Below are 25,000 nucleotides of genomic sequence, written 5' to 3'. Positions count from 1 at the left end.
TCCAGCAGCCCACCAACACAACCACAAATCAAACTGTGCACCTAATAAAGGCCAAGGACACTGTGCCTTGTGGTCTTAGTCCTTATTGATTTTTGATCATCCTGGTGCCCCTTGTAATTACAATATGTATGTCTGTGTTTTACTCTGTCATCATAATCCTGAGCAGGAGATTGGTGATCTTGGGCCAGGGTCCCAACAGATTTTCTTATTCTTGAACTCTTCTTGTCCCAAATAAATTTTAGGATTGCTTTCCATAATTCTGTGAGGTATGCTATTGATATTTTGAATGGGATTGCATTAGATCTGTATAACAATTTGGGAAGTATGATCATTTTCACTATATTGGTCCTTCCTACCTGTCATGGTTTATGTTTGTGTCCCCCAGGCCTCATGAGTTTGAATTGTGCATTTGTGATTCGTTCATTGTCTAGTGCTTGGATTGATGGTGTCAGTGCTACACCCACTTAGGGGTGGAGCCAGGATGTGATGTAATGGCAGGAAGAAGGTATGTCTCTCTCTTTGCTGGTTCAAGCTTGCTGTCAATGGCTGCCATGAACTGCGGTCCAGCCATCCCCGCCTGCCTTGGAGCCAACTGAGTGTGGACTGAAACCTCCAAAAACTGTAAGAAATAAACCTTTCCTTTCCCAACTTGGGCATCAGGTATTTTGTCTCAGCAATGAGCATAAAGTAACTAAAACACTACCCAAGGACCAAGGATATATTTCTATTCTCTGATATCCTCTTCAATTTACTTCTTTTGTTAGGTTGATTACTAATTACTTTAATTTCTTTCAGTGCTATAATGGGAGGTGTGGTTTCCCTAATTTCTCTGTCTGTGAGTTTGTTGTTTGTGTACCAGAATGATGTTGATTTTTTGAAAGGAATAAAACAAAACAGTGAAAACATTGGATTTCAAAAACAAGACAGATGAAAATCCTCCACAGTTGCTATACTGCATATTGTTATCCTCTAAACAGATACCCAGATTATTGGCCTCAGGCCTGCAAAGTCAATCACTACAAGCATTAAGTTGTTTTTGTACCTCAATTGCTATTATCCCAGCCTGTGTTCCTCTGAATCAGACAATGACCCACATAGGATGGAGTCACTTCTTGTCTCCTAGACCATGTGCCAGTTGGCTTATGAGAAGGGCAGGCTAACTTCTTGATTATTTTCCTGGCACAACTGCCACTGGCTCACAGGAAGTATGGGCTGACTTCTTGTTTCTCTTCCCAGCCCATGACTTCTCTGTTAATTTTTGAGTGTTAACTGTGTACCCAGCTATACTGCTGAATTTGGATATTATATCTAGAAGTCTTTTGATGGAGTCTTTGGGGCCTTCTGCATACAATGTCTTACATGTGCAAATGATGATAATTTAACTTTTTTCCTTTCTTAGTTCATTATTATTCATTATTCTTATTCATTATTTGTTATTGTAAAAGTGCTCTAGAAAATGGTTCCAGAACTACATTGAACATGTGGAGTGACAGTGGAGATCCTGCTCTTGTTCCTAATTTAAGAGTGAAAGCTTTCTATTTTTTACCATTTAGCATAATGGTGGTTGTTGGTTTGTCAGAGATGGCATTTATCACATTGAGACTAAGACCATCTATTCCAATCTTCTTTAGAGCATTTTTAAAAATCATTAATTGGTGTTAAACTTTGTCAGATGTTTTTCTGTGTCTACTGAGATGATCATGTGACTTTTGCTTTTGGCTCAGTTGATATGATGTATTATATTTATTGAACAGAAAAATGTTTTAAAGTGTGATAGTGATATGAAGGAAATTTGTGTGGTACAATGGGAACATGTATCAACAGGGGATGAAGGTAGTATGGCAGACCTGTTTTGTCAGATGAGTTCAAAAAGCATTGCCTTAAAAGTGATATTTCAGCTGAGACACAAAAGTTAAGTAGTTCACCAACTAAAGATATGGAGAAAAGCTATTCCAAAATTTTGACAGAACACTATTAAATATGAGAGAAAAAGAGATGGGGAGAAGAAGAAAATCACCACCTTGTATCCTAAAGTAATTTTTTAACAATTAAGTTTATTGGTACAATTTAGATATGCATAATGATCATATGCATCATAGGGAATTTGTAACTGTATATGATATACCTTGGTCCCTCATTTTTCCCATTCCCCTTTCCTCTCTTCCTCTACTTATTAACAAAGTTTTCTTCCACTTTTACTTTTATCACATTTTTTATTTTTGCTTCAATCCCCACAATTTGCCTTTCCCTTTGAACAGTTCTTTCCTATTTCACAATATTTAATACATTTACACTTTCAGTTTCTCATGCCAGAGACACAATATGATACTTATTTATACAATTTATTTCACTCAAGAGTATGACCTTAAGGTAAATTTATTTAGCTATCAACGCCTCAAATTTATCATTTTTAATGGCTCAGTAGTATAAAAATAAATGTATCTTCTTTATCCAATGATTGATGAGCCTGTGGGTTCTTTCCAAGATTTAGCTATTATAAACTGAGCTACTACAAATATGGGTGCATATATATCACTGGTATGATGTTTTTAATCCTTCCAGAAATACCCACAAGGAAAATAGGTGTTCAAATAGGACCTCTAGTCCTAGTTTTTTGAGGAATCTTTACACTGATATTCACAGTAGTTGCTCCAATCTACACTCTCATCAGCTGTTGGAAAGGGTTCCTTTTTCCTGACAATACTGCCAACATTTGTTATTGGTTGATTTTTTGTTAGTAATAAATATCAAATACTTCTTTCTGGAGTGCCATGGAAAGTCAACATAATTTTAATTTGCATCTCTCAAAAGATCAGTGATGTTAAACATTTTTTCATATATTTATTTACCATTTGAATTTCTGTGAAGTCTCTATGCATTTCAGGTGGCCACTTTTGAATTGGCTCTTTAAATTTAGAAAAGTTTGTTTCTTTCAATTCTTTATATGTTCTTTATATTTTTCCTTTGTCAGAAGAAAAACTAAGATTTTTCTTCTAAATATACATGTTGACTATTTACTATATTGATTTTCTTTTTCAGTGCAAAAGTTTTTAATGAGATGCGTTCCTAGTTTTTGACGCTTTGTAGTACTTACTGCACAGTCTAGGTTTTATTCAGAAAGTCTTTGCCTTTATCTATATCTTCAAGAGTTCTATATAATCCCTCTCCCAGAAGATTTAGTGTTTTTTGTTTTAACATATAGATCTTTGATGCAATTTTACTTTAGATTAGTGCATACCTACATACACAGATATAGTTCTAGTATTCAGTGTGTGGAAAGTCAGTTTGTCCAGCACCATTCATTAAAGAGGCTGTCTATCTTCCAATAAAAATGATTGGCCCCATTGTGAAAGATAAGACAACTGAGTGTTTGAAGTTATTTATGTCTCTTCTAATTCATTTCATTGATACTTATTTCAGTTTATTTATTTTTGTCAATAGCACACTATTTTTTATCACAGTAGCTCTGAAGTATAATTTCAAATCAAGGATTGTGATGCCCCCTGCTTTGTCTTTGTTGCCCAGAATTGTTTTTTTGTATTCTAGGTCTCTTATCATTCCAAATGGATTTTAGGAATGTTTTCTCCAGTGCTGCGAGGTATGTTAATGGCATTTTGATTGGAATTGCTTTAAATCTTTATAACAATTTTGGGAGTGTGACTGTTTTTAATATGTTGGTTCTTCCCATGAACAAGGGATATCTTTCCAATTTGTGATACCCTCTTTGACTTTCTTTTTAAGAATACTGTACTTTTCAATGTAGAGATCTTCTATTTCCTTTGTTAGATTGATTACTAGTACTTCATTTTTTCCAATGTTATTGTAAAAAGGGTGGTTTCTCTAATTTCTTTCTCAGTGAGTTTATTATTTGAGTACAAATTTGAGTATAAATTTTTTAGTGTTAACTTCGCATCCAGCTATTTTATTGGATTTGGTTATTAAATCTAGAAATAGCTTGGTGAAATTTTGGATGTGTTCTATGTACCATATCATATAATCAGAAAATAGAGATAATTTAACTTCTCCATTTCCTGTCTTTATTCTTTTTATATTTTCTCTTGTCTAGATACTCTAGTAGTGTTTTCAGAATTGTATTGAATAAGAATTGTGATAATGGATATTCTTGTATTGTTCCTGACTTTATAAAAAAAAAGCTTTCAGTTTTTGACCTTTTAGAATGGTATTCGCTTTTGGTTTGTCACCAATGGCTTTTATCTAATTGAGATAAAGTTCATCTAGTATTTTTAACATGAATGGGTGTTAGTCTTTCGCAAATGATTTTTTTCTGACTCTATTGAGATGACTGCATAATTTTTGTCCTTGGTTATGTTAATATGAAGTATTACATTTATTGATTTGCATATGTCAAACTATTCATTCATCCTTGGGCTCACTCATACGTGGTCATGCTGTATATTCTTATTGATGATTTGCTGCATTCTGTTTGCTAGTATTTTATTAAAGATTTTTACATCTATGTTAACTAGGGAGATTGGCCTGAAATTCCATTTTGTGGTTGGGCCTTTCTCTGATTTTATTATCACGTCAATACTTGCTTTCATGAATGATATTAGAAGTATTGTTTCTCTTTCAATTTCAAGAAATTGACAACTATTGTCATTAGATCTTCTCTAAACTTGTTTTAGGATTCAACAGTGAATTTTTCAGGAACTGGGTTTTCTTTGTTGGTAATTTTTTAGTTGCATTTTCAATTTCATTGAATGATATTGAATTATTTTGAATTTTTATACCTTGTTTATTCAACTGTATTAATTCATACATGTCTAGAAATCTGTCCATTTCTTTTATGTTTTGTATCTTATAAGAGTAAAGATTCTCACAGTATCCATTGATTATCTTTTGGATTTCTGCATTATCTGTTGTGATTTCACTCTTTTCATTCTTAATTGCCTGAATTTCCAAGTTTTCTTTGCTTTTTTGATAAGGTTGGCTAAGGATTTGTCACTTTTATTTAATATTTCGAAGAATCAGTTCTTCATTTTTTTTATTTTTGTAGTCTCAATGGCATTAATTTCTGCTCTGATTTTTGTAATTTCCTGTCTTGTATGAGATTTAGGCTTGGGTTTTTTCTTCTTTTCATAGAAGCTTTTTCAAATAATTTTTTATGTTAAGGAGAATAAAACAAAAGAAAACAATAAAACGACACAAACCAAAACAAGAACCATATTGGGTTTCAAAAACAAGACAAGGAAATCAACAATAGTTACTAGTTTATTACCCTCAAAATATTTGCTCAGACTGCCAGATATAGGTATGCAAAGTTAATCAAAAGTGTAAGTACTAAGTTGTTTGTCTAATTCAGTTACTATCATGTCAGAAATTTCAAGTGTGTGACTTCTAATTTGTTTTGTGTTTATGCTTCCTGGACTTATTCTAGGTGGACCAGAGGTCTGAGATTGCACCTTATTCCTTCATCTTGACTTTTTTGTGTTCCTCTGACTCAGCCAGTTGTTGAGTTCTGGACACTTTCTGTCCTGCAGTTCAGGGGGTTGGGGTCGGCACATTGATTCCTCCAATCTGAGGTTCTCGGGGTGGTAGCGAGGTACAAGGCAGTGACTCACCAATGTTCCCTTTATAGAGGTGGAATGTGACTTCTCCAAAACCATGGCTCCAGGCCCACTAAAATGTTTGAGGGTCAGATTTGGTTATGTATTTGAGCTCATTCCGTATTCCTGATGTGAGATTTCACAGCTAGCAATTTTCCTCTTAGGACTGCGTTCATTACATCCCATAAGTTCTGGTATGTTCTATTGGCATTATCATTTTATTGCAGACATTGCTTATTTTTTCTTTAGTTTCATATGTGACCCATTCTACTCATCCTTTTTATTTTACTAAAAGCCCATTAAAATTGCTGTACTCTTCCCATCCCATATTCAAAAGACAAAGAAATTAGTTGAGAAGCAGAAAAATTCAGACCATACCTGAGAGATATCACTTCCATCAGAGGCCTCATAGTTGCAGATGGAGAGACTGCAATGGATTAGGATTCCCTCACAACGTCAAGTTATTGAGGGGAACAGGCCCAGCACATTATATGTTTGTCCTAATTATTGTAAAAGGAGAAAAGCCTTGGCTCACATATTTCAAAAACCTGAGAAGCAACACAAGAAACTTCCACCCTGGCCAATTTTGGACCTATCCAGAAAGATATGGAGCACTCCAGTTACCTGAAATTTTCTGGGTTTGCTGGAGTGGGCATTTCTAGGCTATTAGTATCTCAGGACTAAAGATTTCTTCTCTTCTACAAGGGGTTGGACTACCAAGGAGATAGGAAGTACAAAACTCAATGCCATTATACTCTTCCTCTGATATTCTACTCCTTGTCAACAACTAAGCATACATTTCTTCCACTGAACAATTTCATCAGCTCTCTGAGGAAGCAGAAAGTTGGCCGGGTTGAATAGGAAACAAACCTTGGTAAAATACAGGATCCTAATAAGCATTATTGGCCTGTTGAAATAAATCAGGTCACATAAAAGTAGTTACATGATAGTAGGATGCATATGGGCTATGGACCTATATTATTCAAGACCTATATTATTTAGACCTTTGCCAACTTATTAGCTATATGATGTTGGAAGTAGCCCTCACTGAACCTTAGTTTTTTCACCTGAAAAATTAAGTTAATAATGCCAACTTCACACTTAAGAGGATAAGATATGAAATACTGAAGAGGTAATCAATCAATGATAATTTGTCAGAAATGGACATAGTATACAAGAAATAACTATAGGGACTGGAATACAGCAATCTGAGAAAGCAAAGAAGGATTACTAGGATCCAGGAAGGATTTGAAGGGAGAATTAGAGCCAACAGGGAGTACAAAGAGACCAAACTCAATCAAAAAGAGGCAGCAAACTGCACTTTCTACCTGACTTATAGGTCATAATGTGAAAAAGGAGACTTGAGTCTACAGTGACACAGTGAGAGCCAGTGAGTCCAGAGGCCTCCAGAGAGAAATATAACAGTGGAAAAGAGAAGTGGATGCTAAGAACTACAACAGGTGATGAGTGACTTCAGCCCAAGTTTCTCCTATAGTGAGTGGTTGGCCAGATGACATTAGGGAGGGGCCAATGAACATAGGATGCAAAGCTGCTTTGGGTTGACTTAATCTCAGGGCTCCCCATGATTGAATGAGACATAAATGCATGAAACATCAGGGGGCAGGGATTCAAGGTCAGGCTGTCAAAAGATACTCAGAATGCCTGAACAACTTGGGTCCCAAATCCAAAAACAGAAGCCAAAATCAGCCTGAACTTCTGTGGAATTGAAAACAACAGAATCAGAATCTTTCCCTATACTATTAGAGGTTTGCTGGGATCACACAGGATGGATCTGGGCTCTGGTGACCCCTTATTCTAGCAATGACAATGGAGACATACCGTAAATGGGACCCTACCACAAAAATCATAAAACCCAGAAGATAATCATGGGCTTGAAATTGCAGAGAAACTCTTTTTTTGTTTCATTTTTGCATCCATCTTTCCTTTTGCTTGATTGTTTGTTTCTCTTTTTTCATGAGTGTGAGCATTGTTTTTAGGGACTTTTTCCCATTTATTTAGCTATAGTTTTGTTGTTGTTGTTTTTCATACTATTCACACTATTGAGGGAATATTTATTGCATATTTTTTCTTATTGGTTTTAAATTTTGTTATAATAACTACAAATTGCATGTATATGGTGAAAAGTGTTAATTTAAGAGTTATCACAGGTTGTCATTTTCTAGACTGTACTTGATGCTATTGTTTTTACTGTATGTGCCACTTTAGCCAAGGTACTCACCCAATGCAAATCTGGGAGATATTGAGGTGGAAGAAATCCAAAGCCACTCAGCTGAAATATTTTATATGGTAGCAGAAGTAGCAAAATGTACAAATGAGGCTCTAGAAAAAAAGAAATCAGAAGTAATTTCATAGAAAACCAAATGAATCTAAAATAGATAGAGATAAATAGATAAATTTGGGAAAGTCATGAAAACTACGAATTCCTAACTTAGGAAAAAGCTGGATTCCATGAAACAGATGTAAACAAATATCCAGGAATTAAAAAATTCCATCAAAAGCACACATCGTAGAATCAACCACTACGAGGACAGAATATCAGATCTAAAAGACAGGTTTGCAGTTAGTGATTATCAAATGAAACTCTTCCCCAAAATAACAAGAAACTGTGAAAAACAAACCCAAGAGCTGCTAGGTGATGCATAGAAGAATAACAAAAGATGGTTCAGGTGGGGCTGGGGATTTAGCTCAGCGGCATAAGCGCCTGCTTTGCAAGCAGGCAGTCGTGAGTTCAATCCCCGGTACCGATAAAAAGGAAAAAGACAAAAAAAAAAAAAAAAAAAAAAAAAGATGGTTCAGAATCAAGGAAAAACTAGGAGATAGCACAAATGACATAAAAAACTTGTTCACAGAAGAAAGAAAATTTCACATGAATGGAAAATTGACATGCAGAAAAATGAGGCATGCTGAACTACTATAACCATCATCACAAAAAAATCTACAGAAAGGCATATGTCAGCCAAGATTCTAGAAATTTAACAAACAATAGGTTATAAGAAGATGTTAGAAAAAAAGAAACAAATCACCTCTAAAAGAAAGCCTAACAAAACCAAGGCAGACATTTCAGCACAAACCCTTAAGTCAAGAAGAACTTGGAGTGAGGTATTTCAAGACCTAAAAGAAGACACCCACCAATCCAGACTGATGTAGACTGCAAAATAATTTTTAAAACTTGATGGAGAAAAAATATACTTTCATGATAAAGAATACTGAAGAAAATCATGAGCACCAAACCAGTACTTACAAAAACTTCCATAGAATATGCTAAAAAAGACAATACAGAGAACAATTCTATAAATCACACTACATTGAACCCACCAGGCAAAAGAAACAGTTAAACAGAAGTGAAAGAAAGGAAATCAACAACAGGAAATAATATGACAAGGATAACCAATACATATTAGTTATAACCATCAACGTAAATGGACTAATTCACCAATTAAAAAAACATTATCAGAATGAATGAAGAAACATGATGCAAAAATATGCTGCATACAAGAAACAAAATTAACTCAAAAAAATGCATAGACTGAAAGTCAAAGATGGAAAACAATACGGCATGTGACAAGAATCCAGAAAAAAAGCACGTGTTGCTATTCTATTTTCAAACAAACTGGATTTCAACCCAAGATGGATTAAGAGAGGCAAAGAAGGTGCCTGCATCATTCTTGTTAACAGAAGAGGAAGTGCTAGCAGTCATAAACATAAGTGCAACAAATACCAGGGCATACAACTATATAAAACATATGTTAATGGTTGTGAAAAATTAAATAAATGTTAATACAACTGTAATGGGAGAGATCAATAGCCCCCTGTCACAAATAGGCAGGTAAACTACAGAAGAAATCAAGAAAGAAATATCAGTGTTGAACTAAACCTTTGAACAAATGATAAAGTAGATACCTTTATGGTAAATATCTTTAGGGTTAAGTAGATATCTATAGAGTGTTCCATTCATAGCAACAGAATACACATTTTTTTTCAGGTACACATGGGATTTTTCTCCAAAGTACACCACATGCTAGCTCATAGAATATGCTTAAGAAATTACAAAGGAATTGAAATTATCTTGTGCATATTATCAGATCACACTGTAATGAAATTTGAAATTAATGGTAAAAGAAATTGAAAAACTGCCTAAACACATGAAAAATAATGAGACCCTTTTGAGCAATGTGTCAAAGATAAATTTTTTTAAAATTAGACAATTTCTATGTTTAAAACATAATACCTGTTACAGCTTGTCTGTAGATGTCCACTCAAAGCCTCACTGAGTTGTATGGGGAGCTTTTCAGTGGTAACCAAAACTGAAGTGTGTGAGGCATCTGATTATTAAATTAGCCTACTAATTAGCTTGGCACAGTTCTGGGTAAGATTACAGCAGCCCATGGTATGTGAGTGGTACCTACCCTAAGGACAGGTGGCCTGGATAAGATATAAGGGAAAGGAATAGGGTCAGTGCCTGTTCCTTGTAGCTTTCAGTTTTGTATCTTCTTCCTGCCATGAGCTGTTTGTCCTCTGCAATGCTGCTCTGCTATGGCTAACTGCCTTGAAGACAGGCAGCTATGAAATAAAACCACTAGAAACATGGATTTAAACAAAGAAGTCCTCCTTTCACTTCAGATATTATTTTTTCTCAGCAATGAGAAAACTAAATAAGACAATGCCAACACAACATACCAGAACTTACAAAATGCTATGGTATCTGTCCTATGAGGGAAATTTACAACAATGAATTCCTACATTTGAAAAACATAATGATCTTTAAAAAATAAATGAATGTTCAACCTCAAGCTTCTAGAAAATGAAGAGCAAATTTAACCCAAACTGTATATGAGAGGTAATTACAAAGACCAGAAATGAGTGCAATTGATACTAAGAAAACAATACAAAGAATTAATGAATTGAAGAGTTGGTCCTGTGAAAGACTAAGTAAAATGAATAAACTCTTAACCAACTTTATCAAGAAAGGTATAAATCCATGCAATTAAAAAATTAAGGGTGAAATCAAAATAGATACTACAGAAATGATCAAAAATACACACTTCAAGAATTTTACTCCAGATGCCTGGTGAACACCAAGCAACTGGCTGGGGTCTGAATTGAGTCCCAGCCCCAGAGTGTGCATGGGTTGAAACCCAGCACACAGGAAAGCCTTTGAACTTCACTCACAGACAATAAGACCACACCCCACATCTGAAATCACAGGAAGTCACACAGGAGTGCCCAGAAGCCTAACTGACCCATGCCCAGTGAACTCCAAGCAGCTAGTTGTTGCCCGTTATCTGCCCAAGGAACCGAATGTAGGCCAGGTGAGTCTTAATGCATGGGGAAAGCCATGAAACATACCTCGAAACCCAGAAATATAGGAAAATGACCAAAAAAAGAGCAAAATGAAATCTCAAACTTTCAGCCAAACCCAAGCAAGCTTAGGAGACATAGATACAGAAGAAAATATAAGCCATAAACATGAAATGCCTGAAATGATATCAACTGAAGTAAAGAAATAACTCTGGGAAGCTTAAAAGAACTCAAATCAGAAATAGTCTCCCAGGTAAAAGAAGAAATAATATATGCAATCAAAGATATTTTGAACAGAACTAAAGAAGACATAGTTAAAAAGCTAGAAGAACAATGAAAAAGAAGGAAACTCTGAATGAACAATACAAAAAAAAAACCCAAAATGCATGAAGCAGATTCAAAGAGATACATATGAAATCAAAAATTCCATCAAAAGTTGACAAAACAGCCTCAATAAAAGTGAAGATAGAATTTCAGACCTTGAAGACAAGATTGCAGTTAGCGAACAGGAAAGGAAAGATTTTTAAAATAACCAGGAAATAGCAATTCAACAACTGCAATATGATGTAAGGGAAAAAAAACCCATAAGATTAATAGCTGTAAACAAAAAGGAAGGTGATAACACAAGCTAAACCAAGAGGTTATTTACAGAAGTAATAACTGAAAAATTCTCAAACATGAGAATGGAAATTGACATGCAGATAAGTGAAGTATATAGAACTTCAAATAACCATACCCAAAAGAAAACTACACCCAGATATATAATAATAAACACCCCAGAAATCCAACATAACAGAATATTAAAAGCTGCTGGAGAAAAGAGACAGATAACCTATAAAGAAAAGCCTGTCAGAATCACAGCAGACTTCTCAATACAAACAGTGAAGTCAAGAAGAGCATTGCGTGAAGTATTTCAGACCCCAAAGGAAAATGACTTCCAACCCAGACTGATGGACCCTGCAAAACCGTCCTTCAAAATAGATGGAGAAATAAGATACTACCATGACAAAGAACAGCTGAAGAACTTCAAGACCACAAAACCAACCATGCAAAGAATACTGAAAGACATTCTAGAAAGACATAGGAAAAAACCACTAAGCAAGGCAGACAATTAAACAGAGTGAAAAGATAAGGAGCAAGAGCAGAAAGATAACACGTCAAAAGTAAACCAATATATATATATATATATATATATATATATATATATATCAGTTACAACCATCAATGTAAATGGCCTCAACTCATGAATTAAAAGAAACAGACTGTCAGAATCAATCAAGAAACAACATCCAACAATATGCTGTATACAGGAAACCCATCTAACCCAAAAGGCAGCTTATAGACTGAAAGTCAAAGGATGGAAAACAATATGCCATGAAACAGGATCCCCAAATAAAAGCAGGGGTAGCTATTCTGTTTTCAGACAATGTGAACATCCAACCAAGAATGATTCAAAGAAATAAAATAGGTCACTACATCCTAGTAAGGGGAAAACTTTAAGAAGAGGAGATGACAATCTTAAATATATATGCACCAAATTTGGGAGCACCCAGCTACACAAAACAAATATTAACAGAAATGAAAAATCAAATAAACAATAACAATTATAACAGGAGAGCTTAACAAGCCATTGACACAACAGGACACATCAACAACGCAGAAAATCAGCAAAGAAACAACAGAACTGAATCACACCTGTGAACAAATGGACTTAGTAGATGTATACAGATTGTTCCTCCCAACAACATCAGAATACACATTCTTCTAAGTAGCACATGGAACATTCTCTAAAATACACGATATGTTAGCCCACAGAACATGCTTAAGTAATGCAAAAGAATTGAAATTATCCCATGAATGTTATCGAATCATAGCACCATAGAACTTGGAATTAATGACAAAAGAAGCTGCAAAAATCCCACAAGCACATGGAAATTGAATAATATATTTCTGAGCAAACAGTGGGTCACAGAGGAAATTAAAGAAGAAATGAAACAATATTTACAGGCGAACAAAAACACATACATATTACTGGAACCCTTGGGATGCAATGAAAACAATCCTCAGAGGAAAGTTTATTGTGGTGAACATCAGGAAAAAAGAATGAACAAAAGTAAACAACGTGATGCTACACCTCAAACAACTAGAAAAAGAAGAGCAAGTCAAGCCCAAAGCCAAAACAAGGGAGGAAATTATAAAGATCATAGTGGAAATCAATGCAATAGAGATTAAGAAGACATACAAAGAATCAATCAAAAATTGGTTCTTTGTAAGAAGAAATAAAATTGACAGGTCTCTAGCCAACTTTATTTTTAAAAAGGAAAGAAAAAATTCAAATTCATGCAATAAGGAATGAAAAGAGTGAAATCACCCCAGACGCTGGAAAAATACAGATCATCAATACCTATTTTGAAAACCTCTGCTCTTATAGGTTTGATAACACAGAAGAAATGAATAGATTCCTAGAAACATATGAAGTACCAAAGCTGGGTCAAGAAGATGTAAAAATGCTGAATAACCCAATTTCAATTAATGAAATTGAAAATGTAATTAAATCCCTATCAACAAAGAAAAGCCCAGGTCCTGATGAATTCACTGTGGAACTCTACAAGAAATTCAAAGGTTTAATGCGCACATTCCCCAAACTTTTCAATGAAATTGAAAGGGGAACAACTTTCCCTAACTCATTCCTGGAAGCAAACATTACTCTAATACCAAAACCTGAGAAAGATCCAACCAAAAAGAGAACTACAGACCAATCACCTCAATGAACATAGATGCAAAAATTCTCAGTAAAGTTTTGGCAAACAGAATGCAGCACATCATCAAGAAGATTATTCACCATGACCAAGTGGGATTCATCCCAGGAATGCAGGGATGGTTCAACATATGCAAATCAATAAAAGTAATCCACCATAACAACAGAGCCAAAATAAAACCACATGATCATTTCTATAGGCACAAAATTTTGATAATGTCCAGCACTTGGTCAAGATAAAAAAAAAACTTACAGAAAATTTGAATAGATGGTCTTTACCTCAATAAGATAAAATCCATCTATGACAATCCAATAGCCAGCATCATATTAAGTGGCCAAAACCTGAAAACATTTACCTTAAAATCAGGAACAATACAACGATGTCCATTATCACCACTGCTATTTAATATAGTTCTGGAAATACTAACCAGAGGAATTAGACAAGAGAGAGAAATAAAAGTAGTAAGGATAGGAAAAGAAGAATTTAAACTATCATTATTTACAGATCACATGATACTCTACATAGAATACCCCCAAAACTCCATTGAAAGACTCCTAAGTATAATAAATAAATTCAGTAATGTAGCTGGATACAAAGTCAACTCTCAAAAATCAGTAGCATTCCTATATACTAACAAGAAAACTACTGAGAGAGAAAAAAGAGAAGCCACACTCTTTACAATAGCATCCAACAAAATGGAATACTTAGGAACTAATCTAAGAAAAGAAGAAAAAGATCTGTTCAGGGAAATTTATAGTACTATGAAAAAAGAAATCAAAGAGAACTTCAGTAAATGGAAAGACATCCCTTGTTCATGGATAGAAAGAACAAACTTTGTGAAAATGGGCACTCGAACAAAATTGTTCTACAGATTTAATGCAATACCAGTTGAAACAGCAGTAGCATACCTCACAGATCTAGAAAAATCACTCCTAAACTTCATCTGGAACCAGATAATATCCAGAATAGCAAAAGTAATTCTAACAACAAAGTCAAGGCAGGAAACATCACAATCCCTGGAATGAAGTTATACTACAAAGCTACTATAATAAAATCAGCATGGTACTGTAATAAAAAGAGACCTGAAGATCAATGGAATAGATTAGAAGATACAACAACATCTACAAACACATTCAGCCACCTTATCTTTGATAAAGCAGCCAAACATATCCACTGGATGAAAGATAGACTCTGCAATAAATGGTGGTGGAAATATTGGCTCTCCATATGCCAAAGACTAATACTAGATCCATGGCTATCACCATGGACTGATCTAAAGTCTAAATGGATAAATGATCTAAATATTAAGACAGAAACACTAAATTTGTTGGAAGACAAATTAGGTAAAAATCTTGAAGACCAAGGGGTAGGCAGATAATTCATGAACAAAAATCAAACTGCACAGAATCAATATCTGGAATAGCATCACAGAATACTTCACAGAATCAATATCTGGAATAGCATCATTTTAAAGAGTTCTTGCATGTCAAAATAGTTCTCCAATATAGCCAAAAGAATACCCACAAATTGGGAAAAAAATCTTAGTGAACAGTCGCTGATACAAAGAATTTCTGTCCAGAATATATAAAGAATTAAAAAAAAACAGATCCCCAAAATTCAAAGATCCAATCCAAAATCGAGCACCTGAGATGAATACATAGTTCTCAGATGAAGAAATACAAATGGAAAATAAATACATGAAAAAATGTTCAGCATCATTGGTCATTAGAGAAATGCAAATTAAAACAACTCTGTGGTTCCATCTCACTCCAGAAAGAATGGCCTGCATAAAGAAAACTGCCAACAACAGATGCTGCTGGAGAGGCTGCAGGAGAAAAAGGAACTCTTCTGTACTGTTGGTGGGGGCATAGACTAGTATAACCACTGTGGAGGTCATTCTGAAGATTCCTAAAAAAGCTGGGTTTCGAAGTCCCATTTGACTCAGCTACCCCACTTCTGGGCATATTCCCAGAAGAACTGAAAACATAGTATCACAGTGATATATGAGCACTCATGTTTATAGCAGCACAATTTGTAATAGACAGATCTTGGAAACAACCTAAATGCCCATCAACTGAGGAATGGATAAAATGTATTTTTTTTTGCAATGGAGTACTACTCAGCTATGAAGAATAATCACATTGAGATATTTATAAGTAAATGGATGCAACTTGAGACCATACTCATAAGTGAAATAAATCTAACTTTCATGTGTCAATACTGTATAATCTCCCTAGAGTAAGAAATGGTTAGAGTACATAAGATACAAAAAACTCAATAATAACAATGAAAGGATAAGAATCTTCTTAAAGAGCAACAAATAGCGTCTCAGGGAAAATGAGGAAAAATAAAAAGGATGGGAAAAGAAAAAATGTCTAAAATTATAAAAACACACTTAGGATAACTAAGATGATTGTGTTACAAACTACAAGTTCTTGGAACAAAGTATTTAACATTCATAAAACTGGAACAATTGTGCATAGTATTGTATAGTGATCTAAGGAACTCTTGAAGATCATTATGTAAAATAAAAAACCCACTTATGCTCATACCACCTTGTTTTGAAGGCCTATATTGTCAGTGTTCTGGACTCTTGGCTATTGTTGTTTATAGGTCTTTTTCATTTGATGTTTTTCTAGGAATTTGTTTTGTTTTGTCTTGGTTTGTTTTTCCCTCTAATACAGAAAGAATAGGTACTCATGTAGAGACTTATGCATGCATAGAACTTCTAAAGAATTTATGAGAATAGATAATATAATGCATGAGGAAATGAACAGCTACTCTTTTTTTATCAGTACGGGGGACTGAACTCACAACCCTGCACTTGCAAGGCAAGTGCTTATGCCATTGAGCTAAATCCGTGGCCCAATGAACAGCTACTTTGAAGGAAAAAAGACACTAAGTTACCCAGTGCTGATTCCATAGAATCATGATGTGAAATCCAGCAATACTATTATTCTTTGTTCAGGATGATTTTAGTCTGTTTTGTTTTGTTTAATTTCAACACACGTGAAGATATGGACAGCTATTTTGAAGAGAATGAGAGACAGTATGGCAGCCATTGTTGATTTCCTAATTGTCTGGTATGGAAGACCTAAATGCTTTCATTACCTGTTCTGATCAGATCTCTACTATTTAGTTTGGTATGAATTCATTGTATGTGAAGATATGGACAACTATTTGTAAGAAAATAAGAGAATATTATAGACATTGAAGATCTCCAATTGTCTTGCTTTGAAATCTGTGTCTCTTATAATTTTCCTATGATCTGTTTTGTTTTGTTTATCTTTGCCCTCTTTAAAAATAAATAAATCAGCAAAAATAATTTTTACTCCAATAAGATGGAAAGCACAGAAGAAATGCACTGATTTCTAGATGCATATGTATTACCAAAAATGAATGAAGAAGTTATAAACACTTTCAATAATTCAGTATCAAAGAAACTGAAGCAATATATAAAACTAATTCCAAATAATAACTCATGTCCTGAAAGATTCACTGCTGAATTCTACAAGAGCTTTAGAAAAGATGTAATGCTATTGATCCACAAACTTTTAAATGAAATTAAAACGGAAGTGCTAACACAGTTATTCTGGATGCAAGCATTATTCTGATACCAAAATCAGAGAAAGGGTCCAGGGATATACTTCAGTGTCACAAGCCTGGCAAGTTCAAGGCATAAGTTTGAGTCACAGTACCAAACAAAACATCAGAGAAGGAGCCAACCAAAAAAGATAACTCCAGACCAATTATCTTAGGGAACATAGATGCAAAAATTGTAAATAAGATACTGGCAAACAGAGGGCAGCAAACCACAAGAAGATCATATACACAATGACCAAGTAGAATTTATTCAAAGGATGTAGGGATGATCCAACATATACAAATCAATAAATGTAATACACCACATCAACAGAACCAAGACAAAACCCATGTGATAATCTTAATGGATGCAGAAAAATCATTTGAAAAAGTTCAACATCCATTCATGATAAAAACACTCATGAAAATTGGTGCAGAGGTCTCTATCTCAATCTGATAAAATCCATCCATGGCAAACCAAAGCCAACACCATACTAAATGGATGATAACTTAAAAGTTTTCATTCTAAGTCAAGAATAAGGTAAGGATCCACATTATCACTCCTTCTGTTCAATGTAGTTCTGAAAACATTAACAAGGGCAATTAGATCAGAGAAAGAAATCAAAAGTATAAAGATAAGAAAGGAACAAGTTAAATTAGCACTATTTGTGGGTGACATGATACTGTACATACAAGACTATAAAAGCTCCACAAAAGCACACCTAGAATTAGTAAAGAAACTCGGTGCCATATCAGGATAAAAACTCGAAACTCAAAACTCAGAAGTATTCCTGTACATAGGTAAGAAACTCACTGAGAGAGCAGGTCCCCGAGCCCGTCCCTTCTGTGTCCCCACCATCCCCCTGCCCACCTCAGGACACAGGACCTTCTGCAGCATGCAAGGGCCAGACCAAGCTGGCCTCATCCTGACACTGCCCTCTGGGACCCCTCCTCCTGGACCTAGTATTCCTGTTGATCTTCGGCTCCCACTCCTCCCCCCAGAACTTGGACTGCAGTGGATAAATCATGCTGTGTCAATGGGAGACTCAGTAACCCTGCATCAAAACAGGAGATCTCAGCAGGCTTCCATCAGTGTGGTGAGTTTGCCCCTAAAATAGGAATAGAGTTTGCCACCTTCAGTGGGTAAACAGGAGCAATAGTTAAGCCCCTTCCTGAAGTAGAACTCTGGTGAGCTTGGCAAGAGTGTGGATGAGTCTTTCCTCCACACAGATAAAATCAGGAAGATTGAAGAGTGGGCCAATAAGGTCTCCCCCAACCTGGAAAAAATTAAAAGGGCTTATGAGACACCCAGTGACACAGCAGGGTCCCAAGAGACAAACACTATAACCATGGAGATCCAGTGACTTGGAACATCCTGAAGACATAATCACAGCAGGAACTAAGGGTTGAACTACATCAATACTCCTAGGTTTTTCCCCATGTAATAGCAGAAAATTTCCCAAACATGGGGAAAAAAACTGATATGTTGATAAGTGAGGCATATAGAATGCCAAATAGTCACAACCAACACAAATCTACACCCAGACATATAGTAAGTAAGATCGAAGACATACAACATAAAAACAGAACACCAAAAGCTGTTAGAGAAAAGATATCAAGGAAAACCCATTAGAATCAGGGAAGACTTTTCAGCACAAACCCTCAAGTCAAGATGAGCTTGGAGCGAGGTATTTCGAACCCTGAAACAAAACAACTTTCAACCCAGATTGATGTACTCAGCAAAACTTTCTTTCAAATGTAATGAAGAAACAAGATACTTCCATGACAAAGAACTGAGGAAATTCATGTGCACCAAACCAACCCTAGAAAGAGTATTGAAAGACATACTAGATAGTGATAAAAATGACCACAATACACAGAACAACAACAAAAAGAAACCAGCAGGCAGGACAAGTAATTAATCAAGGAGGGGAAAGCATAAAAAACCCAACTGGACAATTGCATAGCAAAGTTAAACCAGTTCACAAAAGTTACATCCATAAATGTAAATGGCCTCAACTCACCTATCAAAAGAAATAGGTTGACAGAATGGATCAAGAAACAGGACCCCACAATATGCCATATACAAAAAACACATCTGGACCCTCTCTCAATCCTGGGAACTTAGCAGATGGAGGTGAGTGTCCATGCACCATCCTGAGCCCCGTCAGTTTGGGATCATTGCTCCCACCACCAGTCAAGGAACTTCCCAGCTTCCTGCCACACTTGACTGGCTCTTCAGATCTTGGGCCTGCTTGCCCCACCCTCAGTGACCCTCTCTCAATCCTGGGAACTGGGCAGAGGGCAGTATCTGCGCATCATCTCAAGCCCCAGGAGTCTGGGATCATCGCTCCCACCATGGCTCATGGAACTTCCCAGCTTCCTGCCACACTCAACCAGCTTTGCAGGTCTTGGGCGGGTGTGTGCCAACTTCCTGGCTTCCTGCCCCACTGGCTGGCTCCAGGAGTACTGGGTCTGTCTGCATCCTCAATTCTGGAAACTGGGCGGCCAGACGTGAGTGCCCCTGCACCATCCCAAGAATAGGAGTTTGGGATCAATGTTCCCTCAGGCCTGGGATCTTCCTGGCTTCCTACCACACTCAACTGCCTCCACAGGTCTTGGGCCAGCCTGCCCCAACCCCAGTGACCCTCTCTCAATTCAGGGAAATGGGTGCCCAGAGTCCAGGAGCTGAAAGCATAGAAGATGGTTTCCAAAACATCCAGGGGAAGCCTTGTAATAATACTTAAAACACAGAAATATAGGAAAATGACAAAATGAAAGATCAAAATGCAATCTCAAAGCTCCAGGCCATCCCAAGAAACCTTAGGAGCTATGTACATAGAAGAAAATATATGGCATACACCTAAAATACCTGAAATAATAGCAACTAAAATAAAGAAGCAATTCTGGGAAGCTTTAAAGGAATTCAAACTAGATATAATCCCCCAGGTAAAAGAAGAAATGATAAAAGAAATTAAAGAGATGCTGAACATATCTGAATAAAACACATTTTAAAAATTAGAGGAACAAAACAAAAAGAATCTTTGGATGAACAATATAAGAAACAAACAAATACATGTAGCAAATTCAAAGAGATATACAGGAAATCAAAAATTCCATTAAAAGTTCTCAAAACCACCTCAATGAAAGTGAAGATAAAATTTCAGACTGCAAAGAAAAGATTGCAGCTAGTGAACAGGAAAGGAAAGATCTTTTAAAAATAACAAGGAATCAGTAAATAACAATTCAACAGCTGCAAGATGATGAAAAGAAAAACAGCATAAGATTGATAGGGATAAATGAAAAAGAAGGGGACAACACAAAGGATAACAAGATGATATTTAGGGAAGTAATAGATGAAAATTTCCCAAATATGAGAATGGAAACTGACATCAGGATCAGTGAAGCATATAGAACTCCAAATAGCCATAAGCAAAATAAAACTACAACCAGAAAGACAATTATCACCATCCCAGAAATCCAACAAAAGAAGAGGATATTAAAGCTGTCAGAGAGAAAATACTGATCAACTATAAAGAAAGACCTATCAGAATCACAGCAGACTAAGCACAAACAATAAAGTAAAGAAGAGCATGGAGTGAAGTATTTCAGATCCTAAAGGAAAATTATTTCCAACCTTGACTGATGGACACTGCAAAACTGTCCTTCAAAATGGATGGAGAAATAAGATACTTCCATGACAAAGAACAGTTGAAGAACTTTATGATCACCAAGCCAACCCTGCAAAGAATACTGAAAGACAGTTTAGATACACATAGGAAAAAACTGGAAAGATAAAGATGCAACAGCAGACAGATAACATGTCAAAAATAAACCAATATATAACAGATACAACTATTAATGTAAATGGTCTCATTTCAACAATTAAAAGAAACAGACTGGAAGAATGGATCAAGAAACAACATCCAACCATAATCTGTCTACAAGAAACCCATCTAAGGCAAAAGGATACTTACAGATTGAAAGTCAAAGGATGGAAAACAATACTTCATGCAACAGGAAGCCAAAAAGAAGCAGGGATAGATTTTCTCTTTGCAGACAAGGTAACTTCAAACCAAGAATGATCTGAAGCAAAAAAGGTCACTACATACTGGTTAGAGGAAAACTTCAAGAGGAAGATATAACAATCTTAAATATATATATATATATATATATATATATATATATATATGCACCAAATTCCAGGGCACCCAGTTATACAAAGTAAGTATTACTAGAAATGAAAAATCAAATTAGCAATAACACAATTATAACAGGAGACCTTAACAGACCATTGACAGCAAAGGACAGATCAACCAGATAGAAAATCAGCAAAGAAATAACAACTGAATCACACCTGTGAACAAATGGACTAGATAAACATATACAGAATGTTCCACACAACAACATCAGAATATATATTCTTCTCAGCAGTACATGGGACATTCTCTTAAATAGATCTTATACTAGCCTACAGAAAATATGTAAATAAATGCAAAAGAGTTGAAATTTTCCCATGCATGTTGTCGGATCATAGTGCCATAAAACTAAAGTTAATGATAAAACATACTGCAAAAATGCCACAAACACACGAAAACTGAATAACACACTCTTGAGTAATCAGTGGCTCACAGAGGAAATTAAAGAAGAAATTAAACAATACCTATAAGCAAATGAAAATACAAACGCAACTTAGTGGCATCTGTAGAATGTAATGAAAGCCGTCCTCAGAGGAAAATTTATTGCACTGAGTTCCCACATCAGGAAAACAGAACAAATACAAATAAATAACCTGATGCTACACCTCAAACATTTAGAGAAAGAAGAGAAAGTCAAGCCCAAAGCCAAAAGAAGGGAGGAAACTATAAAAAAGAGCAGATATTAATGCAATAGAGATTAAGAAAACAATTCAAAGAATATATGAATCAAAGAGTTAGTTCTTAGAAAGAATAAATAAAATTGATAAGCCCCTAACCAACCTTATTTTAAAAAGGGAAGGAAAAGATCAAATTCATGCAATAAAAAATGAAAAAGTTGAAATCACTACAGATTCTGTAGAAATACAAAAGATCATCAACATCTATTTCTAAAACCTCTACTCTCATAGGTTTGATGACACAGAAAAAATAGATAGATTCCTAGAAACACATGAAGTACCAAAGCTAGGTCAAGAAGATGTAAAACTGCTGAATAACCCAATTTCTATTAATGAAATTGAAAATGTAATTAAGTCCTTACCTACAAAAAAAGCCCAGGCCCAGACAGATTCACTGCAATATTCTACAAGAAATACAAAGAAGTCTTAGTGCTCACACTCCTCAAACTCTTCAATGAAATCAAAAGGGAAGCAGTCCTTCCTAAGTCATTCCTGGCAGGAAATATTACTCTGGTACCAAAACTAGAGAAAGAGCCAACTAGAAAAAAAAGAACTACAGGCCAGTAGCCCTAATGAACATGCATGCAAAACATCCTCATTAAAATATTGGCAGATAGGATGCAGCAAATCATCAAGAAGATTATCACCATGACTGAGTGGGATTCATCCCAGGCATGCAGGGATGGTTCAATATATGCAAATCAATAAATGTAATCCACAGTATCAATCAACCCAAAAGTAAGAATCACATGATCATTTCTATAGATGCAGAAAAATCTTTTGATAAGGTCCAAAATTCATTCATGAAAAGAACCTTAAGGAAAATTGAAATACATTGTCTTTACCTCAATATGATAAAGGCCATCTATGACAAACCAACATCCAGTATTATACTAAATGGCCAAAAACTGAGGGCCTTTACCTTAAAATCAGGCATAAAACAAAGATGTCTTTTATCACCACTCCTATTTAATATAGTACTGGAAATACTAGCCAGAGCAATTAGACAAGAGAAAGAAATAAAGATGAGAAAAGAGGAAGTTAAATTATCATTATTTGCAGGTCACATAATATTCTACATAAAAACTCCATTGAAAGACTTCTAGATATTATAAATAAATTCAGCAATGTAGCTGGATACAAAATCAACAGTCAATTAAACTTGTGTGTATGTTCTCAAGCTGTGCCCATTTATTGATAAATATCTCAATGTGATCCTTCTTTATAGCTGATTAATACTCCATTGTATAGAAATACCACCACTTTTTTATCCATTCCTCAGTTGATGGACACTTGGGTTGTTTCCAAGATCTGGCTATTACAAATTGTGCTGCTATAAACATAGGTGCACGTATATCACTGTGGTATGATGCTTTCAGTTCTTCTGGGAATATGCCTAGAAGTGGAATAGCTGGAATAAATGGGACTTCCAATCCCAGCTTTTTGAGAAATCTCCAGACTGACCTCCACAAAGGTTGTACCAGTCTATTCTCCCACCAACAGTGTAGGAGAGTTCCTTTCCCCCACAGCCTCTCCAGCATTTGTTGTTGTTGGTTTTCTTGATCCTGGCCATTCTTTCAGGAGTGAGATGGTATCTCAGTGTGGTTTTAATTTGCATTTCTCTAATGACCAATGATGATGAACATTTTTTCATGTGTTTATTTGCCATTTGTATATCTTCATCTGAGAAGTGTGTATTCATCTCAGATGCCCATTTTTGGATTGGATCTTTGAATTTTGGAGTTCTGAGTTTTTTTAATTCTTTATATGTTTTAGACAAGACTCCCTTGTCTGAGAGAGAGTTCACTAAAATCTTTTCCCAGTTTGTGGGTTTTTTTTCACTATGCTGGAGATTTCTTTTGACATGCAGAAACTTTTTAATAAGAAGTGGTCCCAGGTATTGATTCTGGGAAGTATTTCCCGTGCGGTTTGAGTCCTGTTCATGAATTCTCTACCTACTCCTATGTCTTCAAGGTTTCTACCCAATTTGTCTTCCAATAGATTTAGTGTTTCTGTTTTAATATTCAGATCTTTGACCCATTTAGATTTTAATTTAGTACATAGTGATAGACATGGGTCTAGCTTTAGTTTTCGGCAAATGGAGAGTCAATTTTTCCAGCACCATTTATTAAAGAGACTGTCGTTCTTCCAGTGAACCTGCTTGGCTCCTTTATCAAAGATAAGGTGGTTGAGTGTGTTTGTAGTTGTGGTTGTATCTTCTAATCTATTCCATTGATCTTCGGCTCTGTTTTGATTCCAATACCATGTTGATTTTACTACTGTTGCTTTGTAGTATAACTTCAACTCGGGGATTGTGATTCCTTGATACTGTGACTTGAGCAGCTATCTCTAGGATGATAATCTGTAATCTATTAACTGGTGATTTCTTACTGTTTTTTTTTGTAGTTCTGTATTACTTGTATTACTGTATTACTTGTATTACTGTATTACTTACACCGCTTTGTTTTGTTTTGTTTTTTCTCTTTTTCCTTTTAAGTAAAATTTTTTAAAAATCAATAGTCAAAAAACAATAGCATGTCTATATACTAATAACAAATTCACAGAGAGAGAAATAAAAGAAGCCACACATTTCACACTAGCATCCAAAAAAGTGAAATACTTAGGAATTATTCTCACAAAAGAAGTGAAAGATTAAAAAAAGTGAAAGATTTATATAGGGAAATTATAATTCACTGTAAAAAGAAATTGAAGATGATTTCAGAAAATGGAAAGACATCCTTTGCTCATGGATAGAAAGAATAAATATTGCAAAAATGGGCATTCTCCCAAAACTCTTATACAGATTCAATGCAATCTCAATAAAAAATACCATCAATGTACCTCATAGACCTAGAGAAAGCACTTCTAAAATTCATCTGGAGCAAGAAGATACCTAG

The sequence above is a fragment of the Cavia porcellus genome, unplaced genomic scaffold (genome assembly GCF_034190915.1).
Source record: "Cavia porcellus strain 051 isolate PalLab524CR breed Dunkin Hartley unplaced genomic scaffold, mCavPor4.1 scaffold_3, whole genome shotgun sequence".
Classification (NCBI taxonomy): Eukaryota; Metazoa; Chordata; class Mammalia; order Rodentia; family Caviidae; genus Cavia; species Cavia porcellus.
Note: the sequence above shows the minus strand (reverse complement) of the source record.